The following is an 11,147-nucleotide window of genomic DNA, read 5'->3' on the forward strand; positions in this document are numbered from 1 at the left end:
GATTGCCTCGTCCTCCATAAAGAAAGCAACAAAATCCTAATAAAGAAAGGCGTCAGGCAGGGAGATACGATCTCTGCAATGCTATTCACAGCGTGTTTACAGGAGGTATTCAGAGACCTGGATTGGGAAGAATTGGGGATAAAAGTGAATGGAGAATACCTTAGTAACTTGCGATTCGCTGATGATATTGCCTTGCTTAGTAACTCAGGGGACCAATTGCAATGCATGCTCACGTACTGACCTGGAGAGGCAAAGCAGAAGAGTGGGTCTAAAAATTAATCTGCAGAAAACTAAAGTAATGTTTAACAGTCTCGGAAGAGAAGAGCAATTTACAATAGGTAGCGAGGCACTGGAAGTGGTAAGGGAATACAACTACTTAGGGCAGCTAGTGACGGCGGATCCGGATCATGAAACGGAAATAATAAGAAGAATAAGAATGGGCTGGGGTGCGTTTGGCAGGCATTCTCAGATCATGAACAGCAGGTTGCCATTATCCCTCAAGAGAAAAGTGTATAATAGCTGTGTCTTACCAGTACTCACCTACGGGGCAGAAACCTGGAGGCTTACGAAAAGGGCTCTGCTTAAATTGAGGACGACACAACGAGCTATGGAAAGAAGAATGATGGGTGTAACGTTAAGGGATAAGAAAAGAGCAGAGTGGGTGCGGGAACAAACGCGAGGTAATGACATCTTAGTTGAAATCAAGAAAAAGAAATGGGCATGGGCAGGACATGTAATGAGGAGGGAAGATAACCAATGGTCATTAAGGGTTACGGACTGGATTCCAAGGGAAGGGAAGCGTAGCAGGGGGCGGCAGGAAGTTAGGTGGGCGGATGAGATTAAAAAGTTTGCAGGGACGACATGGCCACAATTAGTACATGACCGGGGTTGTTGGAGAAGTATGGGAGAGGCCTTTGCCCTGGGCGTAACCAGGCTAATGATGATGATGATGATGATGCCTCGTCGTTGCTTCGGAGGTTCGTTATGAGAGGCGGAGTTTTGTGATCTATATCTATACAAGGTAATCGAAGTCCCTTGCGTAGGGAACTAGATAAGAAGAACGTTTTAAAAAGTGGACCTTTGGTGCAGTGAAAGGTGTGCTGTTGTGTCCTGACGTCTGTAGACATGGTTGTCCTGACGTCTGCAGATATGTGTGAGCTCTGTCTAGAATCTGACAACTTGTTTCAGTATGCAAATAGTGTAAAATAAACCCCTCATCGTTCCCCCTACTCCCAGACGTACTCATCCATATGGCACGAAGGATTACTTGCGTGAACGCTATCCCAAGACTCACCAAGGTTAATTATGCCTGCTCACCTTGCTTTCACTAAGGGAATAGTCAGAGGTGTTGATGCTGATCCATCTCCCGCGGAAACATTAGAGAGGTCGTGAATTCACCTCCCGTCGCTATGGAAGATGCTCTGCCACGAAGGGAACACGCTCCTTTAGACATGAATTCTACTACCGCGATTCAAGCGACCACTGTATCGTCGGCGGACGCCGTCGATAACCCCTCGACTGCGCCCTCCAGCGACATGGCCATGGTCACAGAGGCCATATGGGTGCTGTGCAAGCGCCTGGAAGACCGTCACGGTATCCTTAACTATCGCCCTTGGAAGTTCCACAATTTCATGACTTCTAGGACGATTCAACGCTGTGGTTACGCAAAGTAAATTCATTTGCCCGTCGACACACCTGTACTGAGGACATGAAGATATTTGTCGTTTGCCAAACACCGGCTTCATGATGTCGCCAAAGCACGCCACAGATATGACTGCCGCGCGTACCCTTCCAGGGAAGAAGGGAGTGCAGTTTTAGTGATTGCTTTAGGTCAGATCCCTGTGCCTATGACCATCGCTTCATGCGCATGCGCTTGCACCGGTAATCACCATCCGAAGAGATAATTCGTTACGTGTATGAAACGGTCAGGATACTCGAAGACTGCAGCAGCACCTGGTCCTCTCCTACTGCTCGCCAGTGTGTGGTCGACGGGTTGCTCGGCTGTACGCGTGCTGCCTTCCTCTCTACTCAGCTTCCGGTAACTTACCCTATGTTTTCGCTCGGAAGGCAGCTGAACTACAACAGAGCACTCGCCGCCGTATTGCTGCGGGTGCGCTGAAGACTGGACGTTCACCGACCTTCTCCACACGACGCGGCTGCCACTCTTGTGGTCGTATTGGTCACAATGCCAACGTATTCACAGGTTCGAGGAGACAGGCTAGTCGTTACAGCACTTAGCATCTAGCGTGTTTAGCATTTAGCGCATTTCAAGAGCTTGCAAATGGATGGTACGAAATTATTTCATTCTTTAATATTAATAATTAAGGCGGTGTTTACTTATTTAGCGCATAAGTGTTTGTAAAAGCTTGGACTGGCAACTTACCAGTCGACTGTAGGAAATAGAGAACGTCGTCGCCACCTGGGTCGCTTGCAGTCAAACGTGTAATAGCGAAGCTCAAAAAAACAATTTGCATTATACCTTTGTTATGGCATTGTACTACGTCTTGTGGAACCTCGGTTTCCTTTTCTGCGTCCTTTATTACGCAGCGCTTTGTTGTAGCTCTAAGTTTCATGTAGAGTTTGGTTGAATTAAAAGTGCTCCAACCGGCTTCTTGCCGTGAATTCTGATGGATGAAGGTATTTGGTTGAGTTGATCGGGTAAAAACAAAACGAAAAGTTGCCCGTCGCATGTGAAGAAACTCATCAATGTTAAGTTTTGATCTGGCTGCTTGTTCTGGCTGTTGTGTGGCTGTGTGGTCGTGTTAGTCACAATGCCAAGGATTGCCCTCAGTTACCCAATACCCGGCTTCGTTACCAGGGTAGCCAATCTCCCGTGTTACCAGTCTTTGTGGAAGGGACAGGCGACCTGTTCGTGCTTGTGGATACTGGCGCTGAGCGGACGGCGCTACACAAACATCCTGCTCCCAACACAATCCGCTCACGGACGTAACCGCCGCTCAACAGAGTAGAAGTCAGTGTTATGCCAGTGGGCGTGCTCGACATTCATGTGCTGACGTCGTCCGGGGTAAAATTTATCCCGGCAGTTCCCGTATTCGAGGGCCTTCCCGCCGACATAATTCTGGGGATGGATTTCATGCTGGGGGTCCGACGACATTACAGACACCATCGACCACGGTCGTGTAGAGTTCCACCCTTCTAAAGCTCGGGCCTACGCCGCCACGACCACATCCACTCCCGTCCCGGAACCGACAGGTGCGCTGCCTAATTCATCTACCTTGTCCTCGGTACTCGCTCGCCACGCTGCATTGTTCGCCCGTAGTGCGGCCGACCTTAATAAGAGCAGCATTCCGGGCAAGTTGGTAATCCATTACTCAAGTATTCATCATCATCATCATCATCATCATCATGTTTTATGTCCACTGCAGGACGAAGGCCTCTCCCTGCGATCTGCAATTACCGCTGTCCTGCGCCAACCGGTTCCAACTAGTGGCCGCGAATTTTCGAATTTCTTCGCTCCACCTAGCCTTATGTCGTCCTCGATTGCGTTTCCCTTCTCTTGGTACCCATACTGCAATCCTAATCGTCCAACGGTTATCTAACCGGCGCATTACATGACTTGCCCCGCTCCAGTTATGAGTCATGTGAAATGAAGCGCAGATGATTGCAAAATTGGGTGATAAGTGTGTTAGTTTCCCTTCACTGGCTCTCACAGAAAAAGAACTGACTGTCTTGGAGGCGGCATCACGTGACTCGCAACTATGTTACACGAATGCACAGTTCGTTTTCATGTAAGCGCATGCGCAGTCTATACTGCTTCATATACATAAGCCGATTCAGTGGTACAAAAAATGTAGTTGAAAGTTTGGGCTTGGTGTGTCTTCTTCTCTTGCGTCCGTGTCCTTTTTGTTGCGCAATAATACTTGAGTAACGGCCGACCTCCCAGTCGCCAATTTGCTGCTGCATCATATACCCACAAGTGACCACTCGCCGATATGCGTGCCACTGTGGAGGCACGTAGAATGGGAGCGTACAGTGATCGCGGAACACGTGCGTGAAATGCTTGACGTGGGCATCATGCGGCCCTCTTCAAGCCCGTGAGAAGCGTCTGTCGTGCAGCGCCCGTCGTGCTAAAAAACAATGGTCCGTTGAGATATTGTGTCGACTACGGGCAGCCCAACATCTGTACGACGGCCGACGCGTACTCACTAACTCGAATGGATGACGCTATCAATTTAAGCGCGCGATACTTGGAGGTCAGCGTCGCGGAAAAAGGCAAGCGCAAGACAGCCTTTCGGACTCCTTCATGGTCGTACGAATTTAACCGCATGTTGTTTGGGTTGCGCACTGCTCCTAGTACCCCTCGGCGCGCCACGAACTGCGTGCTAGGACCTATGAAGAGCCAAGCTTGTGTAGTATATTTGGACAACATCCTGGTCGTTGGCGCTATGCGGGAAGAACATCTGCGCGATTTGAACTAAGTACTAAAGAAGCTCTATGCGGCTGGTTTCCGGTTCAACAGCTCAAAGTGCCAGTTTGGTCTCTCCAAGATCTCATACCTTGGACATACTATCTCTCCAAATGGCATCCAGCCGATTCCGGAGCGCATTGATGCTTTGGCGCAGTGTCCAACACCAACATGCCTGAAACAAGTTCAGTCGTTTGTGGATATGACTTCGTATTTACGCAGATTCACTCCCCACTTCGTTTCGATCACCGCTCCCCTTACCGATTTACTTAAAAAGATACTGTTTTGAATGGGGCACTCCAGAAGAAATCGCTTTTCGAACTTCAATACAGCGGCGAACTCACTGTTCTGCACTCAGTCACATCAATGACGACTGGACTACTGATGGGCACACTTACGCCAGCCAGATGGGCCTCGAAGCACTGCTAGTGCAACGCAACCTCGACGGCATCGAACCTATCGTCGAATATGCGAGCCGGAAACTTTCACATACCGAGCGCCACAACCACTCCAATGAGCTAGAATGCCTAGCGGTGGCAGGGAGTGTGGATAATGAATTCCGTCACTATCTTTTCGGGCGCAAGTTCACGGTCATGACCAATAATTCTGCAATAACATGGGCGTCTTCCAAGTCACAGCAGAAGCATAAGTTAGTCCGATGGATTATCACGCTGCAAGAGTACGATATATAGGTGCGTCGCCGTGAAGGAGCGATAAACAACGTCGTCGATGCTATCTCATGGAAGCGCCTTCACCGCATCTCCCAAAACAGGGAGAGTCGCATTTCCTTCTCTCAACCAGACTTCTCGAAAGCCCAACTGCAGGATGGATGGATGGATGCAAACTTTAATAAGGTCCTGAGGTACGCTACTCAGCGCGCTGCGGGCCGCTCCCACGTTGGGACAGTCAGGCCTTGCCCGACCGCCGCATCGTGGGCCCTCTGGACAGCCCATAGTTGCGCCCCGGCATCGGGGCTCTTGATAGCGGAGAGCCACTTGTCCTCATTGTTCCGTGCCTCGTAACGAGGGGCAGCGCCAGAGCATGTGGTCTAGGCTAGCGATGTCATTGCAGTGCCTGCAAGAACTAGTGGCATAGGTGTCGGGATAAATTTTGTGGAATAAAGCCGGGTTGGGATATGAACCTGTTTGCAATAATCTGAGGGTCAATGCCTGCGCTCTATTTAACTTCTTGTGTGGAAGGGGAAAGTCTCTCCTGCCGAGATAAAAGTGCTGCGCAATTTCGTTGTATGTGGTCGGTTGATCTCTGTTCTCCACCACTGCGGGCCGGCGTTGGAGTTCTCCATGGTCGCGGAAAGCGAGACCTCGCGCCTTGGAGTGGGCCAGCTCGTTGAGGTTTGTTGGGCTTCCCATGATGGATCCCATGTGAGCGGGGAACCACGTGAGAGTGTGGGTGGCGATGCTTTTTCCTTCGAGGATGCGACAGGCTTCCTTACACACGGCGCCAACGCTGAAGGCGCGGATGGCTGCCCTGGAGTCGCTAAAGATATTGGCATGTCCGTCGTCCAGGAGGGCCAAGGCAATGGCCACTTGCTCGGCCGCATGCGACGACGTGCGTCGTACCGAAGCGGCGTTAACGGTCGAACCTCTGTGGTTGATTGAAACTACCGTAAAATTGTTGCTGTTTGCATACTGGGCCGCGTCAACGAAGCAGCTGCCGCCAGGGAGTTCTGTTGCACGGCGTAGGAGCGCTACCGCTCTGGCCTTCCTTCTTTCTACGTTGCGCTGGGGATGCATATTGCGCGGTGCGGGCGATATTATGATGTTATCTTTCTGCTCTTTCGGAAGGCCCTGGTAGGCATCTTCGACAGTGGCCGGGGGGACGCCCATCTCAGTTAGGAGGCGTCTGCCCGCCCTGGTGCCCGAGAGCCTAAGAATCTGTGCCCTTTCTTGTGCTTCTGAAATCTCTTCCAGGGTATTATGAATACCCAACTGCAGGAGTCGGTCGGTGCGTGTGTAGTTGGGTAGTCCGAGCGCGCTCTTGATCCCCCTCCTTATCATGGCGTTTAGCTTGTCTCGCTCGGCCCTCTTCCAGACGTGCATGGCCGCTACGTACGTAAAATGGCACAACAAGAAAGCGTGGACTAGCCTTAACAGATTCTCTTCGCTCAGGCCTCTCCTTCTGTTAGCTACCCGCCTGATTAGACCGATGACGCTATCCGTCTTTTTTGCTAGTTTTTGAATGGTGATGTTATTCGAGCCCGCCCCTTCGAGTGTCATTCCCAAGATTCGAATGGACGCGACCTTGGGAATGCGATCTCCGCAATTGGTGTAGAGATTAATGTCAATTTCAGAGGGGGGTTTCCAGTTCTGTGGCTTGCGGCCCTTTCTACTTGGGCTGTAGAGAAGGAGCTCCGATTTCTTTGGGGAGCACCAGAGTCCCGTGTCGGTTAGAAAACGCTCTGTAGTGTCGACAGCTTCTTGGAGAGCGGCTTCGACTTGTCCGTCACTGCCACCCGCGCACCAGACAGTGATGTCGTCCGCGTAGATCGTGTGACCGATGCCCTGGACCTTGCCTAGATACCTTGAGAGGTCGACCATTGCGATGTTGAAGAGGAGTGGTGAGATGACTGACCCCTGGGGGGTGCCTCTTTTGCTCAGCTCCATTTTCTCCGATTCCAAATCTCCAGCCTTGAGGATGGCGCATCGTTTGTTCAAGAAAGACCTGACGAAGGCATGGAAGGACGAGCCCAGGTCGAGTTTGGAGATGGCGTCGAGAACGAACTCGTGACGGATGTTATCAAAGGCCGTCTCCAGGTCCAAACCAAGGATGGCTCTCGTGTCCCGAGTGCAGCGTTCCAGGATTTGGATCTTGATAAGCTTCATGGCGTCCTGGGTGGAGAGGCCTGGCCTGCCACCCGCGCACCAGACAGTGATGTCGTCCGCGTAGGCCTGGCCTGAAACCTATCATGTTGTGAGGGAAAAGGTCGTTGGTCTCGATATACTCGGCAATTCTGTTATGGATGGCGTGCTCGGCCACCTTTCCTACACATGACGTCAGTGAGATTGGCCGGAGGTTGTCCAGGCTCGGCGGTTTACCGGGCTTTGGGATTAGTATGACCTTCGCCAACTTCCATTCTTGCGGTACAATTCCCTGCTCCCAAATCCGGTTTATATCATCTGTAAGAAACTCGATCGATGCGTCCTCTAGGTTTCTGAGAGCCTTGTTGTTAATGTGATCCGGGCCGGGTGCTGACCTACCGTTGAGGTCGTGTAGGGCGCGGCGGATTTCACTGATTGTGAAAGGTTCGTCCAGCGCGGAGTTCGGCTTCCCTTTGTATACTGGGTATGCCGCCTCATCGGCTACAGTCTTGAGCGGCAGGTACTTCTTAGCCAGCATCTCCAGCATGTCCTTTTCCGAAGAAGACTTCTTGGCTTCGTGGAGCGCTTTAGCGAGGACACTTCTCTGGTTTAACTTGGTGCCGGAGTCGTCGAGCAAGTGTTTGAGAAGATTCCACTTCCCTCCCGTGCGCATCTGCCCGTCGATTGAATTGCAAATGTCGTCCCATTGCTGCCTAGACAGGGCTTGGCAGTGCTCGTCGATCTGCTTGTTGATCTCGGCTATCTTTTTTCTGAGCTTGCGATTCAAGCGTTGGCTTTTCCACCTCTCGAGAAGTGATTGCTTAGCCTCGAGAAGGTGCGCTAGCCTGCTATCCATTTTGTCTGTCTGTAGATCCGTCTCTATGGTTTTGGTTGTGGAGCAGACATCTTGCACAATTAGTGCGCACCACTGGACGAGACTCTCCGGCTTTTCTCCACGGGCGGCGCGGGCCTTGCGAATCTCACGGAATTTGTCCCAGTCGGGCACCGAGAACGCCTTCTTTCTTTTCTGCTCCACTTGTAAGCTGGTGACCGTGATGTAGTGATCACTACCGAGGTCTATGAGCAGATTCGACCACATGGCTGAGCCAGCGTTTTTAACAAAGGCGAGATCCGGGACAGAGTCCCTGGTCGAGGAGGTGCCCCGTCTGGTGGGAAAGGCTGGGTCCGTCAATAGAGAGAGTCCCGCATCTCCCGCCTCCTGCCACAGGCTTCTGCCCTTGACCGTGTCGTGCGAGTAGTTCCACGCGTGGAAGGGGGCGTTGAAATCGCCGGCCACAACCAGTGGAGAGTATCGGGCGAGTTTCGTTGCCCTAGTGATGATGGTTTTGAAACGTTGTCTGTGATCGCTCGGGCTGCTATATACGTTAAGTATAAAAATGCTAGAGATGTTGGATTGGCTTGGGATAACTTCTACTAGGGAGGTCTCCGTCTTGCTAGGCCGGACCCCTAGATCGTGTGCGACGAAAGTGAAGTTGCTGCTGATTAATGTGCAGATTCCTCTGCCGTCCCCACGGAGAGCAAGAACTTTGTATCCCTGGAGTGAAATCTGATCAGTCATCGTTTCTTGCAATAATATAACATGTGGCTTTTCTTTGTGAGTGCGAATAAACTGCTGCAGGGTGCATCTTTTATGGCTGAGTCCCCTGCAGTTCCACTGCCAAATCCTAAATTGGGTGTGTGGCGCCATCCTTGCTGTATAGAGTGCCTTCCGGCGTTGCTACTAGGGTCTCGAGGGAGATGGTTCTATTAATCGGTCCGGGAATGTGCACTGATGGCGGCGTAGGTACCAGCGTGCCATCCGTGAAGTAAACGGGACGTACGTGGGTCGACGTCCTGATGTCCATTTCCTGCACCTTGGACTCTATCTCTGGCATTCTGTTTTCTAAACATTGAATTTTGACATTTTGCGCATCTAACTTCTGATCCACGACCAAGAGTCGCTGATCCACTGCAGATAGTCGTTCGGTAATCTTCTTGATCTCGTAGCAGATTGAATTCAACATTTCTCTGACTTCGGACTTGGCTTTAGCCGGTACATTTTCGGGCATGCTGGGAACGGCCTTTCTTTTGGCTGGGTTGCCCGAGTGGCTCGCATCCACGACCATGGGAACGTCTGCGGTTTCGGGAGAGGGGGTCCCCGAGGGGGATGAACTAGGGACTGGAACGGCGTGAGGTCCCCGAGGGGGTTGGGGAGAGGGGGTCACCGAAGGGATTCCTGAGGGGGTTGAACTAGGGACTGGAACGTGGTGAGGTTGATTAGCCTTTCTGAGCTCTGCTATTTCGGCTCGCATTAACAAGATTATGCTGCGCATCTCGGCATTTTCTTTCCTAAGCTGGGCTATTTCAGACGAACCATGCTCTGGCGCCGCACCCCCAGTTACCTTTACGGCAGTTCTCCCTCCACTCCGCACCCTGTCTGCCCAAGTGGCGCCTTGTTTCCCAGCACAGGCTGGCTCCTCGAACCGGACCCTGTTCTGTGGGCCCCGGCAGTGGCTTCCCGATCTTGAGCGGCCCCGGGACCTGGACCTGGAACGGCTCCTGGACCTGGACCGGGAACAGCTCCTGGACCTCGAGCGGCTTCTCGAGCGGGAGCGCCTGCTGGAAGGTTTAGCCGGTTCGCTGTCGGCGCTTGTCTGTGCTGGTGACGGGTCTCGATTCTTGGATTCCGCATTTCTTTCCCTTCTCCTCCGCCGAACGATGTACGGGAGTTGGAATCTTTGCTTACAAATCTTGTCCGCTGTGGCGTGCGGGCCCCCGCAGAGGCTGCAAGTAGGCGAGCAGGTGTGGTTGTCGTCGGGGTTGTTGGCCCCACACTTCCTGCATAGCTTGTCCTCCGGCGATGGGCAGACGTCGGCTCTGTGGCCTAGTCTACCGCAGGCATAGCAGCAGTCGTGCTGCCTGAGGTACAAGGAGCACTTGACTAGCGCCGAGCCGTAGAACACGAAGTTGGGGACCTTGTAGCCGTCGAAAACGATTACTACCGTTTCGCTATTCTTGATTCGCTTGGCTCCCAGGGCTAACGGATTTCTCTCGTTGAGAATGCTTCTGTCCAGGTCGGCCTGGCTCTCCGACACATCAATTTGACGTATGACACCCTTACACGTGGCGTGCGGCGCGGCTTCGTAAGTGCTGAGTTCGTACTGTTTCATTCCCAGGGTGATGCAAGTCATTTTTAGATAAGCATCGGCGTTATCGCGAGACGCGGTGCTGAGGACGATAATATTTTGTGTTGCATTGAGGCAGACGATGTCGTGGCTAGCTTGCTCGGACGTGAGTCCTGCCGCGGCGGCGACGGCCCGACCAAGCCGAGCGGAGCCCGTTTTCTGAACATCCAGACCACCCCTGGGGCGGGCGATAATCTTCCAGTGTTCCTTCGGGAGTTGAGGCATTCGCGACGACTTGATGATCTTGTGCTTTAGGCTAATAGGCTTCCTGCTGCCATTGAGACGCGCGCGGTGCCCCTCGCTGCTTGCCGCTTCACGGGTGCTGACGCGACGAGAGACGCGCAGGGCGTTTTTCTTGACCGCGGCGGAGCGCCAGCCGTGCTCCGCACCAAATTCTTCCGGCGGAAGATCGTCTCCATCCATTACAACAACCATTCCCTCTGCCATGACGAGGCAGGACTAACCCTGCCCGGCGAGCGCTGGTTAGGCCTTGCCGTCAGACTGAGGGGAGCGCGGCGTCACGGAAGAGAAGCAGCTCGAAAAACCAACGAAAAGGCCACCCACCGTAGAAAAGTTGGTATCCGTGGGTTCCTCTTTTCCTTATGCATCCGTTGGTGCAGAAAGCATAGAGATTGAGATGAATTTTTCAACGAAAATATCGAAGAAAGCAGGAGCCGGTGTGGGCACGACCGTAGTACTCGGCGTCTTCTTCCCCCA

Source organism: Dermacentor variabilis, chromosome 8, assembly GCF_050947875.1.
Source record: "Dermacentor variabilis isolate Ectoservices chromosome 8, ASM5094787v1, whole genome shotgun sequence".
NCBI lineage: Eukaryota > Metazoa > Arthropoda > Arachnida > Ixodida > Ixodidae > Dermacentor > Dermacentor variabilis.